Consider the following 15,483-nt stretch of genomic DNA (forward strand, 5'->3'; position numbering starts at 1 on the left):
TGCTCTGTAGTGGTTTTAATGGTTTTTTGCAGTCAGTTAAAAGCAAAAATTATTTTTATAAGGTCACTATCTACATGACTTCGATATTATGGATGACAAATTTTTGGAGGGGCCCGTGGCCACTTCCAAAATTTTTGGGGGGGCTCGGGCCCCACGGGCCTATAGAACTCTACGCCTATGTTTTTGACAATCAATGGAATCTGCTGAGCTGCACGAAGTATTAAATCCTTGAAGGTTAATAAGGACGCAATTAATGCAGAGTGTGTATATATTTTATTGAGAACAACCCAACCAACATAACAAGTTAAATAAAGAATAAAGACACTTTGCTAATTACTATCCAACATTTATTCTTAATTATGAACATGGTTACGATAAATACATTTATACGTTTTCATTTTTATTTCATTTTGCGATTAATATTTGATCATTTTATCGTTGGCGTTTACAACCTGTTGTATTCTCTGCGGCATTGATGAAAACAGATTGCTTATATAATCGGGCCGCTCAACAACCTCTTCCCATGCGGCCTGGATGATGGTGAATAGTTCGTCCTTATCATTGGGAATTATATTGTTCTGGGATACAATCCTTTTCATATCCGCCCAGACGTTTTCGATTGGAGATAGGTCGGGTGAATTTCTTGGCCAGTTCATTAGATCTATTTCCGGATGATTCTCATTCAAAAGCGCCATGGTTGCACGTGACTTTTGTATACTCGAATTTTCTTGTTGAAATATAAATTTACCGTCCGGAAAATGATTGTCTACGACATGAGGGAAAAACGTATGTTCCAATACATCAATATATTTATCGGAATTAAGTTTCCCTTCTATTCGCGCTAAGGTGCCAATTCCATGTTTTGAAATATAACCCCACACTGGCACAGAAAACCGTCCGCTCTTCTGGATTGAATGAATGTTAGCCACATCATATCGGGTCCCTTTCTCTCTCCACACTCTTACGTGATGGTCCGTAGATGAACAAAATGTTGATTCATCGCTGGTGACAACTTCATTCCATTCGTTCTTCCAGTGAAGGTGAGCGCGCGCAAATGCCTGGCGTTCTTGTTCGTGCTCTGGTTTGAGATATGGCTTCTTCGCGGCGATACGACTGTGTATACCCAACGTCACGTAATCGGTTTCTAATCGTTGTTTCCGACGCTTCCAATTCCATGATGGATTTTACAGATCGAACAGTGGTGGTAGGATTATTCACAACAAGAGCAGCAATAACGTCGTCTTCTTCTGCAGTGGTAACGCGTGGAGTTCCAGGTCTTGGTTTGTCTGTCAATCGCCCATTTTCACCATAAGCGGCTAGCCATGACCTCACGGTTGGCTTTGAACAGCCAAGTTGCTGCGCAATAAAAGGAACACCCCGACCAGCCTCATGTAACGCAACGAGCCTATTGCGTTCTTCCTGTGATAATCGTGGCATACTGACTGTTGAGAGAGTGAGACAAACTGATAGTCTTTATATAACAATTCAAGGTAAAAATATATTCTAGCACATATTTGTTCTATTTTATTCAGGCAACATATATTTTAAAAAAAAAATGCCACGAAAAAACCCAATTTGGGTTGGGTGTTAGAATATATTTTTCACCTTAAATTGTTATATAAAGACTATCAGTTTGTCTCACTCTCTCACCAGTCAGTATGCCACGATTATCACAGGAAGAACGCAATAGGCTCGTTTCGTTACATGAGGCTGGTCGGGGTGTTCCTTTTATTGCGCAGCAACTGGGCTGTTCAAAGCCAACCGTGAGGTCATGGCTAGCCGCTTATGGTGAAAATGGGCGATTGACAGACAAACCAAGACCTGGAACTCCACGCGTTACCACTGCAGAAGAAGACGACGTTATTGCTGCTCTTTTTGTGAATAATCCTACCACCACTGTTCGATCTGTAAAATCCATCATGGAATTGGAAGCGTCGGAAACAACGATTAGAAACCGATTACGTGACGTTGGGCTACACAGTTGTATCGCCGCGGAGAAGCCATATCTCAAACCAGAGCACGAACAAGAACGCCTGGCATTTTTGCGCGCTCACCTACACTGGAGGAACGAATGGAATGAAGTTGTCATCAGCGACGAATCAACATTTTGTTCATCTACGGACCATCACGTAAGAGTGTGGAGAGAGAAAGGGACCCGATATGATGCGGCTAACATTCATTCAATCCAGAAGAGCGGACGGTTTTCTGTGCCAGTGTGGGGTTATATTTCAAAACATGGAATTGGCACCTTAGCGCGAATAGAAGCGCACCTTAATTCCGATAAATATATTGATGTATTGGAAAATACGTTTTTCCCTCATGTCGTAGACAATCATTTTCCGGACGGTAAATTTATATTTCAACAAGATAATTCTAGTATACACAAGTCACGTGCAACCATGGCGTATTTGAACGAAAATCATCCGGAAATAGATCTAATGAACTGGCCAAGAAAATCACCCGACCTATCTCCAATCGAAAACGTCTGGGCGATTATGAAAAGGATTGTATCCCAGAACAATATAATTCCCAATGATAAGGACGAACTATTCACCATCATCCAGGCCGCATGGGAAGAGGTTTGTGAGCGGCCCGATTATATAAGCAGTCTGTTTTCATCAATGCCGCAGAGAATACAACAGGTTGTAAACGCCAACGATAAAATGATCAAATATTAATCGCATAATGAAATAAAAATGAAAACGTATAAATGTATTTATCCTAACCATGTTCATAATTAAGAATAAATGTTGGATAGTAATTAGCAAAGTGTCTTTATTCTTTATTTAACCTGTTATGTTGGTTGGGTTGTTCTCAATAAAATATATACACACTCTGCATTAATTGCGTCCTTACTTAACCTTCAAGGATTTGATACTTCGTGCAGCTCAGCAGATTCCATTGATTGTCAAAAAGACCATAATTTGCCATCGGATGCACTGCTAAGACTAGTGGAACTTTAGTATAATACTAATTTCGCATTGTAAATAAAGGGTTTCTTGAGAAGGTTCGTCATCTTGATTATGGCGAATCCCAATTAGTTGAAGACAATGAACACAACCACTTTCTCAAATGTAGGCACCACTTTGTGACCCATGCTATACTTTGAATGTGGGTATTCTCCTTTTCAGTGAACCTTTATTTCCTCCACCAAGCGGTTTTCAATGGGTGACATATTGAGGGAATTGGTTGGCCATTGAATTTCTAGATGGTTCTCTCCGAAATGCGCCGTTTTCAACCAAACATTCGTGCAGACTTATGTTGAATCTGACATCAAGAATCGCCCACTAATCTAGATAGAAATCTTTCTCCACCCCCTGGCATTTGCGAACCATAGTGGAACAGAATGTCGCACCCGTGGTCATATCTTCACCAGAGGAAGATTTGAAGTTTCATTCCACAATTGTTGATTATATATTTGTGCAACATTAAAGGGTATCTCTATCCATAAGAATATGGCTCAAGGCATTGATTCCGTGAGGGACGTGTATTCAGAAAATTGCAATTAACATCACTCTCCCTTTACTGGAATGTCATTCGGTAGTTCGGACGAGCTATGCTCAACTGTTCACCTTCTCTTTAAAATCATCCCAATCATTCAAAACCCCCTATTTAGCAGTTGGAAATGGAAAGTGGAGAGTGTAAAAAAAAACGCTTAGTAAAAAATTTATTGAAACAACAATATAAGATACGTTTTTTTATACCCATTGTATCAGATCAATAATTTGCGGCTTATGATCGAAACAAGACGTCGCGAGAGAGAAAGTTTTTAATTGCGGCGACTGTACATAGATTAAATTGACAAATTGCGGTTAGACAATATAATTTAATGAAAACTAACTGGAGTTTAATTGCAAGGGACATCAATGTATTTTAGACAGGAAAGAAACAAACGGCCATAAATATATAAAATTCACGTTTAGTTCATGCACTCGCCTTTTAATTCATTTATTTACAATTTAATTGAAGCCGAGCAAGCGATCGATTTGTGATCAGGTCATTGATAATATTAATCAAAAATGTCTTGATTAGAATCAAGACCTAAAAAGTATCGATAAGACTGAGGTTATCACTTGTCTGAAGGATCAGATATTAATTTTTCTTTTTAATTGAAACTTAAATGCATGCTTAAGAAAAAACAATGTTCCATTACCGTTTTCCGTTGAAATAAATTATTTTATTGGTAATCAATTTCAAAAATTTACTTATCTCGGCTTTTCGACCACAATTCCATTCCCCGAAAACATTTTATCATTACATTAATTACTTTTGGGAGAGTACGTGTATGATTTTTGCGTTTTAAAAGGTTCCTAAAGACGTTACATCTCCATTCGTGACCAGCACGCTTCGCAGTGGAACATTTTAATTATTCTAAAACCAATGGCGCCAAATTCAATAGGGACAGTAGCATTTTTACTCGCGGTTTTGCAAAATGATGTAATATCAAGTGTACTTTAGTGAACCGTCGTATTGTTCTTTCTCATAGTTCAGGGCATGATCAGTGTTACTGCCCAATTTCTCTCTCTAGTTTCTAACAATGGTTAGAGACTATTTGATAAGGCGCGGCACAACGTTATATTCTAAGTAGCACAAAAGGAAAATGAATCCATTTTTTTATATTTTGGTTTGAAATTAATAAACTCATGATAGTAGTTATAACGAACAGAAAGTCAAGGGAATGGCACCGGTAATGAGCAGCAAAAAGAGAGGTAATTTTGCTTCAAGGTAGCAGAGGGACATGGTAGTGATTACATAGGCGTAGAGTTTCGTAAATGTTTGGTGGGGCCCGGCCCAACCGGCCTGGACCAATACATGATACATGCATATGATGTATATAAATTCCTAACGAATATTAAGTAATAAATTTATATATACTACATTATATAGTATATTTATTAAGTGTAGTCATGTACTATGTTTACCTCTAAAGATAATCTAGGCCGTTTTAAAACAAATTTATCCGTAATTGCGCATTAAAATGCGAATGTAAAAATCCTTACAAAAATTCCGAGACCACTTTAACTCTCGGGAAAATCATCAACTTAGGAAACCATGAGAGCGACTTAACCCATAAGACTAATTTATACTTGTGCCTCGGACAAAATTGTTTATCTACTCTTCGGAGTTGGCCAGCGCCGCGCCTTACCAGGGATACTAGATGTTTAAAGAGGGATGATCAGCTCGAGCATTTTCACGTACGTTCAGACGAGACTGCGGCAGAGGGTTTTTCAACGGGGATCTATAACGCGCGCCATCTTGCCCCATTTTTTGCGTTCCACTAGACCTAAGGCGTTCCACAGCGCGCCTATTTCTCTCAGATTTTGCATCCTCCCGCCATCATCCTTGATTTGGCTTTGAATTGCACTAAAATCTAGAAGTTCGGTAGACTGTACTGCGCATGACACGCCGATAACTCTGTCGTAATTTCCGTCTCCCATTGAATCCATCTTAAAGCATCTATTATCCCTGGCCTTACATTCGTCGCACTATTCCAAAAGCGGTTTATTCTTCACACATAAAGTGCGTAAATCCTACTTTTCCATAGCTTTGGCCATAGATTTCATGACATACCCGAAGTAAAAACTAAACAGACGAACAAAAAAGCTTTTAACCAATCATAAGCCCCCAAACCGTAGATAGCTTCTTTAAAGCCAGACCAATCGGTGGCGGCTATTACTATTTTCTTGCATGGGACCTCGACTCGACCTCGCCGGCGAAATAACCGGAAAGCTTGAAAGGCAAATTTGCGGTATCGTTCGTTAGTCGTTATATTATATTATATTAAATGTTTTAAAGCTCAAGTTTCGAAAATTTTCGAGTCATTTAATAAGTCTTCAACTAAATATTATAAGAATTTTTTTTAATTTCAACAGAAAAATAGCTCTGAGAATAATAGTAGACTTGAAAACTACTCTAAGCCTCGGCTAGGTATCGGCGGTATCCCGATTCCCGAGCCGCCAGCGGCTGGGTTCACCGTAGCCGAGAGAACAGTAAAAAATCCTCGTAATAAAACAGATACACGGCGTCTTAAATAGTCCAAGCAAAAGCTACCCAGATTGAAAGATCTTCGTACCTTACTCCCAAATAATCTTTGGCATTGTGTATAGTTTTAACTAAAGAATATTCAGTCTTTATGGTAGTTCCCTAATTAATGTACCTGGTATATCGGTTCTTAAAGCGGAAGGATCGCAAGGATCCGAAGGAGCCGCCTTACCGAATAATGTTCCTCCGCATAAGGTGGTTTCTTTCCTAGGAGCTTAGAGAATATCGTGTAGCTCCTCCAGGCACAATGGCACATGTTACTTACTTCATGTGTAAAGCCTAATCGGCTTCAGACTATACTAGACTAGAGCATGGTAGAAACGGGTTTTTTCAGAAGACCAGTTGTACTTTTCAATCCCATCCCTCATTCCTTCCATTATTTGTGTCAACGGTCAACGAAATTGTTGTAGTATCTAAATTTAATTGACGTGAAAACCATGAAAACCAGCCAATTTGGTTAGGATGGGATGCCAGCCGCTTCTGCCTTGACCGGTCAACTCACTTTATCAACGAAATGGAAAAACAATCTCTTAGAAACTACACTTTTTAGCCACATCGTATGATGTACATCTACGATGTGGACATTAGTATGACCTGCCCTGTTGGCGGTGGCATTGTAGGAATATCTCTCTACTGCCTTTTTTGAACTGCCTTTGGCGGTATAAATTTTTTCGTTCCTCATTGAAGGGAAAGTCAATGGGAGCTGATGGGAGAGGATTATAGTGAGGTGATATTTTTCATTCGTCATTGAAGTAAGATTGAATATGAGAGGATTAAGCATTGCATTAAATTGTACTAGCAAAAACGGATTTATGCACTAAGAACGTCGGATCGTACCTTTAGCCTCTAGTACCATCCTCGCACACTTTATTGAGAAACTTCGTCTGCTTATATTTTGACTCCACCCACAAATTCGATCTCTAGAAGTAGCTATATACAGAATTTGTGGGTGGAGTCAAAATATAAGCAGACGAAGTTTCTCAATAAAATATGCGAGGATGGGGAGTGAATTTGCTAACTTCAACGTTCTTCTTACATAAATCCGTTTTTGGTACTAGTAAGGTTAAGCATTGTTTGTTTCACATTTGCACTATGTTTCAAGCGAGAGAGAGAGAGAGAGAGGATTATGATATAGCCTTAAAATGGAAGCAGGCCCGTAGCCACGGGGGGGCACCAGGGGGCAATGCCCCCTCAAAAATATATCCTGCCCCCTCAAATAAGATTTCGGTTTGCCCCTAAATGACCCTCAAAATTTTCCAATGCCCCCTTATCAAATTAAGTTTTCATTTTGGTTCACAAATATTAAAACTATTTAGTATGTATATCAACATATTTTAGACTTTATTGTCTTTACCTGTGTATATTCCTGATACACTTGGATTTTTTACTTGATATATCCCTGATTCATTTGTATGTTTTAAATTCACTTTTGATTTGTATCCCTGATGCACTGGAATTTTTAGCTTTTTGTCGTTATCCTTGATATATATCGCTGGTTTTGTCATCCAGGACCAAAATATTATGTCGGGGTACAGAGAGGGGTCGGACGTTTTGGAAAAAGTGTTCGGGATTTCGAAATCCAATTTGATTTCTTCGGATTCCGTTTGATTTCAGAATTCGATAAAATCCAATGAATTTCATCGAATTTTTACATTTTTCCCATGATTCCGTCGGATTTTGCTATTTTTCTCGTTATTTCGACGGATTTTGCGATATTTCCATTGATTTCGTTGGATTTTGAGATTTTTTACGTGATTTCCTCGGATTTTGAGATTTTCCCCTTGATTTCGTCGGATTTTGTGATTTCTTTGGATTTTGGATTTCGTGAATTTTGTAATGGATTTCACGATTTCTTTACTGATTTTGTTTCTGATGTTGTGATTTCGCTTCTGATTTCGTGATTTCTTAATTGATTTTGTGTTTTTTTCCTGATTTTATGATTTCTTTAATGATTTTGTGATTTCGGATTTTTTATTTGATTTCAAAATCAGCATTGATTTCGGATTTCTTAAGTTGAATTTCACGGATAGCGTACGGGAGTTAACGAATGACCGACCCCTCAGGGTACAGACTTACATTTGACGCCTCAACAGCGACTTCCGAAGTTGCGAGGCAAGCTTTTCTTGCCCTACTCGCGTATTTTCACTTTAACGACGAGCTATGTCTCTTGAAAGAAAGTGAAACTTAACTTCCCTAGCCTACGAAAAAGATCTCACTAGAAATTTAGATTTAGAATTGTTTATTAACAATTTATTTTTTTTAACTTTTTAAAAAAAGTTTGATTTTCAAATGTTAAATGAGTGTCAATAATGAAATACCTGTGGAAATATTTATTGTCTGACATTTTGATATTTATGTTATGTTATTCTACAAAAGAAAGTCCATTTGCCATGCCCCCTCACAGAAAGATACTGCCCCCTCTGCGTAACTTTTCTGGCTACGGGCCTGAATGGAAGGTTTAATACTCCCTTTAAAATTCCTATCACCCGTCGACAAGTATTTCACGCTTTCAATCCCACTCCTCTATTTCAACATTCAAAGAAATCTTGGGGAATTTTTAAAGGAAAAGCTTCTCGGAACCGGGCTATTACAATTATAACATAAGTAAATTTCAAGTTTTCTGTTTATGTCGCACTATTACAATTATAACATGAGTAAATTTATTGAAGTAAGAAAAATTTAGAAGATAACGGTGTGGGCATGTGGCTACTATTATGGCCCAGCCCTTGGGTCGTCTTGTTTACATTTTACAGAAAAAAACTAAAACTATCTGTTCGGAAAACACTGCTCTGTAGTGGTTTTAATGGTTTTTTGCAGTCAGTTAAAAGCAAAAATTATTTTTATAAGGTCACTATCTACATGACTTCGATATTATGGATGACAAATTTTTGGAGGGGCCCGTGGCCACTTCCAAAATTTTTGGGGGGGCTCGGGCCCCACGGGCCTATAGAACTCTACGCCTATGGTAGTGAAAATAGTAATCTAGAATTTTGTTCGTTCAAACCTTAATATATCATGAAATATTCAAGTGAGGAGGCGGCACTACCTAGAAATATTGATTTTGGCAGATAACAGCGAAAAAAATTATGTTCTACAGACACTGGGACTATGGGACAGTTTCAACTCCAGTTTACATCTGTTCCTACTAGTAGCAGGTTAAGCTATAGTTTGCTCAGGTCCTGTTAGTCTCGAAAGGGTTATATAGTCCTCGTAACCAGTGGCGTCGCTAGGCCTTTTTTTTGGGGGGGGGGCTATAGCCCCCCCCCCCCCAAATTACAAACTTAGCCCCCCCAAAAATAATCAGTAAACCCTACCAAAAAATTGCTGTTAGCAACCTAAAATTCTGTAGCAATATATAAAAAATTTTCAATATCAAACTGTAAAATTTTGAAGAAAATAACAGATGGAAACAAGTAAAATGTTTCATGTTCTTTCGAAGGGAGTCCCAATAGTGTCGACTAAAAGCTAACCAAAACTAAAAATAAACCTAAGACGAGTGAAAATGTAAGGGAATTTTTTATATATATATAGGGTGTGAGAGGTGAGAGTGTGAAAATGAGTTCCCTACAAAGGTCGTTTAACAAGGTCCGGGTAACCGCCAAGTCTTCACTATTGGGACTTGCGGAATAGAGATTTAATAGGTCGTTGTCTAGGGGAATGGTCTTCGATATTTAATAAGATTTAGAAAGAGAAATAGCTAGGTTTTTAAGGTTGCCAAAGAACATAATGATTTATTTATAAAATAATTATCACACCTTAATGATATCTAAATATAGACGTACGTACGCTTCCTTATGGTTATACATGATTACCAACGAATCTTAAGGATTCTACTAAACAGAGATATTTAATAATGAAATGATAAAAATAACCCATTTGAATGGGAGGGATACTTAAGTTCAACTTTGGTCCTCGTGTTAGAACCGATTCCAAAAAGGTGAGGTATCCAGGTCTGGCGATTCGTTATAATTAACGCGCACAACACAGATAATTACTTTTCGCATAATAGTTTTCGCGCACAACAGCGATACGCGATTCGGCTCGTGGTGGCTTACACGGGTCTATTCTACTTTACTTGGCGGCGTTACTTCGGTGCTTGCGGACCCAACTTTTAAAGTACGGGGACCTAGCATTACTCCGGTTTAAATATAGTCGCGAGTCTTAAACAGCTCGATCTTTCGCCATGGACGTCCAAAGATAGATTAAAATGTTTCTCACTTCTTTTTGACCTGGTCCTCCGATTTCTTATTGTTCGGACCTTCTCTTCTGACCTCGTGTCGTATTCCTTTTTCCTTCTACGTCATGGGTTTTCTCTGTACGTCAGAGGTGTTTTTCTTCTTTACCAAAAATATTATGCTTGGCAACATGCAGGTGTTTTTACTTAACTTATACAATGGGATAGGTTTGGCAACCCTGTTTATCCTAGTTATTTTTGAAAGGGAAACAACATTTACGTGTGGGGAGAGTTTAGTTTATAGGGGTCATCCCTGCAAGTTCAACAGCTGACCTTAGCGGAACGAATGGACTGAATGGGGCGAACAACCTCTGCAGTAGGTGGAACTCCCATTTTGGGTAGCTACTAAAGGGTTTGATTTGTCAAGGTATCTTGAATGCCCGCATTCAAGAGTCCCCAGCTGACCAAACAATACCCTTAGTTTCTTTGAAATAGTTTGAATAAGTATTTTCTTTTATTTAGTTATTTTAAAATTAGGATCGTAAGGTAAAAATAGGTTTTTGAATTTTGAAATAATTTGGAATTTGGAAATAAATTTAATATTTATATTTGACCGTTACAAAAATCCTTCATAATCGGTTCCGTAGTCTTTATCAATAAAAGGTTGTATATCTTCAAAATACGAATAATTTCACGTTGACACAAATTTACGAATAATTTCACGTTGACACAAATTTACGGATAGTTTTAAAGGTCAACACATTTTCCAAAGAACCCATTATGCAATTTAGCCACATCGTAGTATACGATAGGCTCTTAGTTTGACCCGAGCCGTAGTAGTACTGGCCGGGGTTTTCGCTTTCGTTATCGTCATATTTTAGCTTAAATGGAACCAATAGTGGTAGCTGAGCTCAGTTCGAGATTCTATTTTAATTAATAATTTTTCACACCGCACCCGGGAATTGAACCCGGCTGGCTGGCGCAGCAGTAAGACACGCTACCACTGTGGGGTCGGACATTTCTGATTTTTTGTTTAGGGTCTTTGAATTTTTTTCTTTTTATTCATGTGCTAATTAAATAGATAACGATGTGGCTACTATTAAGTCCCAGCCCTTGGGCCATTTGTTTATATTAAGTTCTTATAATAACTTTAAAATAGTTTGCCCAGATTTAGCCCCCCCCCCAATTTTAAACCCTAGCGACGCTACTGCTTGTAACTTTTAAAAGGTTGTTGTCATGGCTTAACAGACCGCTATTACAGTTTTTTATTGTTTTATAGTTTATTTTGACACGTTATCTCCCAAAAGTAATTAATGTAATGATAAAATGTTTTCGGGGAATGGAATTGTGGTCGAAAAGCCGAGATAAGTAAATTTTTGAAATTGATTACCAGTAAAATAATTTATTTCAACGGAAAACGGTAATGGAACGTTGTTTTTTCTTAAGCATGCATTTAAGTATCAATTAAAAAGAAAAATTAATATCTGATCCTTCAGACAAGTGATAACCTCAGTCTTATCGATACTTTTTAGGTCTTGATTCTAATCAAGACATTTTTGATTAATATCTGTTCCTTCAGTCTTCATTTTAATTAAGAATGTTAAGAAACAGTTTTACATTTTCAAAATCTGCACTAAGCAGAAACAAATATATATAGGGGACCATAACTTTCGCTCAATCAGACATTTATTTATTATGATACTTCAAAAAAAACGTAAATCAATAAAAGTTTGTATTCTTATTGTAATTAACATAATACAATTTTTTACAATCATTCATTGAAACGCGAGGCGCCCCCTAAAAATTCCAGAAATAGGACCAAATTGACAATTTTACAAAATTTTTAAAAATGCTGATTATTGCCGTTTATCATTTAGCTCAAAATTGTCATAAGCCCAATACGAAATTCCGATATCCTTAAAACTTCATAAAGACGATCCGAGATTTTCAATTTCACACCTTTTATGTAGCATAAACTAACGTCTGTTTGATATGAAGCTTAAAACCTTAAACAAAATATAGTCAGGGCTACCCTAAAAGTTCACCAAGATGATCCAAGATTGTTAATACGCCTAAAAAGTGCCATCTTCAAAATATGTAGCCGGGGAAAAGAGAGCGTGATCGAGTGGGCTATGCTAGTGGTTGGAAGTCGCGGGGGTTGGGACAGTGATAAGGAAGTTGAGATGGATTGGAAATAATGATGGGCGACCTGCGGCACCGTATCTCCCCCTATGTACCTCGCGCACGCCCCTACCCTTCGGTAGGCGATTGCTAAGTGCTGCCGCGGAGCGCCATTTTATTTGTATGAGAACTAGCTTCTATTTTGAAGATAGAGGGAGCGCCCTTTACAATTTAGTCCAGTACGACCCTACCTAACCGCTGAGGATGCTGAGAGGACTATGTTGCCGTAGTTGGGGGTACACAGGCAACGCTATAGGTGTGGTGGTGTCTACTCCATTCCTCTCTCCTTCAAGGTTGGGACTCCAGGCATAGCCAACTCGATCACGCACTCGACAACGCAAAACAACTCGCGCCAGAGTGGGAAATAAGGCGGTGGCACAGGGCAAATGACCAGTTTAAAAATTCCCTGGACCAGTTCAAAAATTAAATCGGAGGGGGGTCAGTGGTCCACGAGACTACTAAGAAAGTTCAAGGGTAATCAGACTCCACACATTAAAATTCTCATATTTTAATTATCCACTTCTTTAGTTTAGCAGACGACGTGCTCTGGTCAATGGTAACGGACCAGTTTATTTATTCCAGGTCAGGAAAGTCACTGGCCTAATGTCCAGTTTAAAAAATGCTTATTTGGTCACGGACCAGAAAACTCACGTAAACGCGACGCGAAAGACGAAAACTACGTATTTTCCGACTGCCGAGAGGCGAAATAGCCCGGCCTCCTTTTACGTCCCCCCTTGTATTTTGAAAGTGGGACTGGGACTATGGGGCGCGAATACTTAGGCATCTAATACCTTCTCTCTAGTAAACTAGATATCGCTTCTTGGTAAAACTTTATATAACTAAAACCATGAGTTTATAACATATGTTCTAAAACAAGCTTCATACAACTTTTCGAAGACAAATTTCCCTGAGATTTCCAGGCTTTTCCCCATATACTTCCCTGAGTTTTCCATGTTTTTCCCGTATATGGAGTATCCCATGGAGCAAATGTTAACAAAGGAGGGAAGGGGCAAATAGGACTATTACATAATCAAAGGATATCCCCGTATCTCTAATAAAACCAGAGTGACGAGCTTCCAAAATTTAGTGTAATGTTAATCCTATGGAGGAGGCAAAGTACCTACAAGTACCCGGGGCAAGTACCTAAAAGCACCCGGGGCAAGTACCAACAAGCACCCGGATCAAGTACCTACAAGCACGCGGATCAAGTACCTACAATCACCCGGAGCAAGTAGCTACAATCACCTGGAGCAAGTACCTACAAGCACCCGGGGCAAGTACCTACAAGCACCCGGGGTAAGCACCCAGGAGCACCCAGGGCAAGTACCTGCAAGCACCCGGGGCAAGTACCTGCAAGCACCCAGAGGCACCCATGACAAGTAACCACAAGCACCCACAAGTAACCACAAGCACCCACAAGTACCTAAAAGTACCTTCAAGCACCCACAAGTAACCACAAGCACCCAGAAGTACCTACAAGTACCTTCAAGCACCCACAAGTAACCACAAGCACCCACAAGTACCTACAAGTACCTACAAGCACCCACAAGTACCTACAAGTACCTTCAATCACCCACAAGTAACCAGAAGCACCTACAAGTATCCACAAGCACCTACAAGCACCCACAAGCACCTACAAGCACCAACAAGTACCTACAAACACCCACAAGTACCCGGGGCAAGTACCCACAAGTACCTTCAAGCACCCACAAGTACCCGGGGCAAGTACCAACAAGCACCCACAAGTAACCACAAGCACCCACAAGTACCTACAAGTACCTTCAAGCACCTTCAAGTACCTACAAGTACCTTCAAGCACCCTCAAGTAACCACAAGCACCTACAAGTACCCACAAGTACCTACAAGCACCCACAAGTACCTACAAACACCCACAAGTACCTACAAACACCCACAAGTACCCGGAGCAAGTACCCACAAGTACCTTCAAGAACCCACAAGTACCTTCAAGCACCCACAAGTACCTTCAAGCACCCACAAGTACCCACAAGAACCCACAAGCACCTACAAGAACCCACAAGTACCTTCAAGCACCCACAAGTACCTACAAGCACCGACAAGTACCCACAAGCACCCACAATTACCCGGAACAAGCACCCACAATTACCCGGAACAAGCACCCGGGGCAAGTACCCACAAGTACCCACAAGCACCCACAATTACCCGGAACAAGCACCCACAAGTACCCACAAGTATCTACAAGCACCCACAAGTACCCACAAGTATCTACAAGCACCCACAAGTACCCACAAGTACCTACAAGCACCCACAAGCACCCACAAGTACCTACAAGTACCCACAAGTACCCGCAAGTACCCACAAGTACCCACAAGTACCCATAAGTACCTAAAAGTACCCATAAGTACCTACAAGCACCCACAAGTACCTACAAGCACCCACAAGTACCTACAAGCACCCACAAGTACCTACAAGCACCCACAAGTACCTACAAGCACCCACAAGTACCCACAAGTGCCTACAAGTACCCACAAGTACCTACAAGTACTCACAAGTACCTACAAGCACCGACAAGTACCCACAAGCACCCACAAGTACCCGGAACAAGCACCCGGGGCAAGTACCCACAAGTATCTACAAGCACCCACAAGTATCTACAAGCACCCACAAGTACCCACAAGTATCTACAAGCACCCAAAAGTACCTACAAGTACCCAAAAGTACCTACAAGTACCCAAAAGTACCTACAAGTACCCACAAGTACCTACAAGTACCCACAAGTACCCACAAGTACCTACAAGTACCCACAAGTACCTACAAGTACCCACAAGTACCTACAAGTACCTACAAGTACCCACAAGTACCCACAAGTACCAACAAGTACCCACAAGTACCCTCAAGTACCCGCAAGTACCCACAAGTACCCATAAGTACCCACAAGTACCTACAAGTACCCACAAGTCCCTACAAGTACCCACAAGTACCTACAAGTACCCACAAGTACCTACAAGCACCCACAAGTACCTACAAGCACCCACAAGTACCTACAAGCACCCACAAGTACCCACAAGCACCCACAACTACCCACAAGCACCACAAGCACCCACAAG

Source organism: Phalangium opilio, unplaced genomic scaffold (genome assembly GCF_054372755.1).
Source record: "Phalangium opilio isolate 3A_F unplaced genomic scaffold, DU_Popi_V2 ptg000089l_1, whole genome shotgun sequence".
NCBI classification, from domain to species: Eukaryota; Metazoa; Arthropoda; class Arachnida; order Opiliones; family Phalangiidae; genus Phalangium; species Phalangium opilio.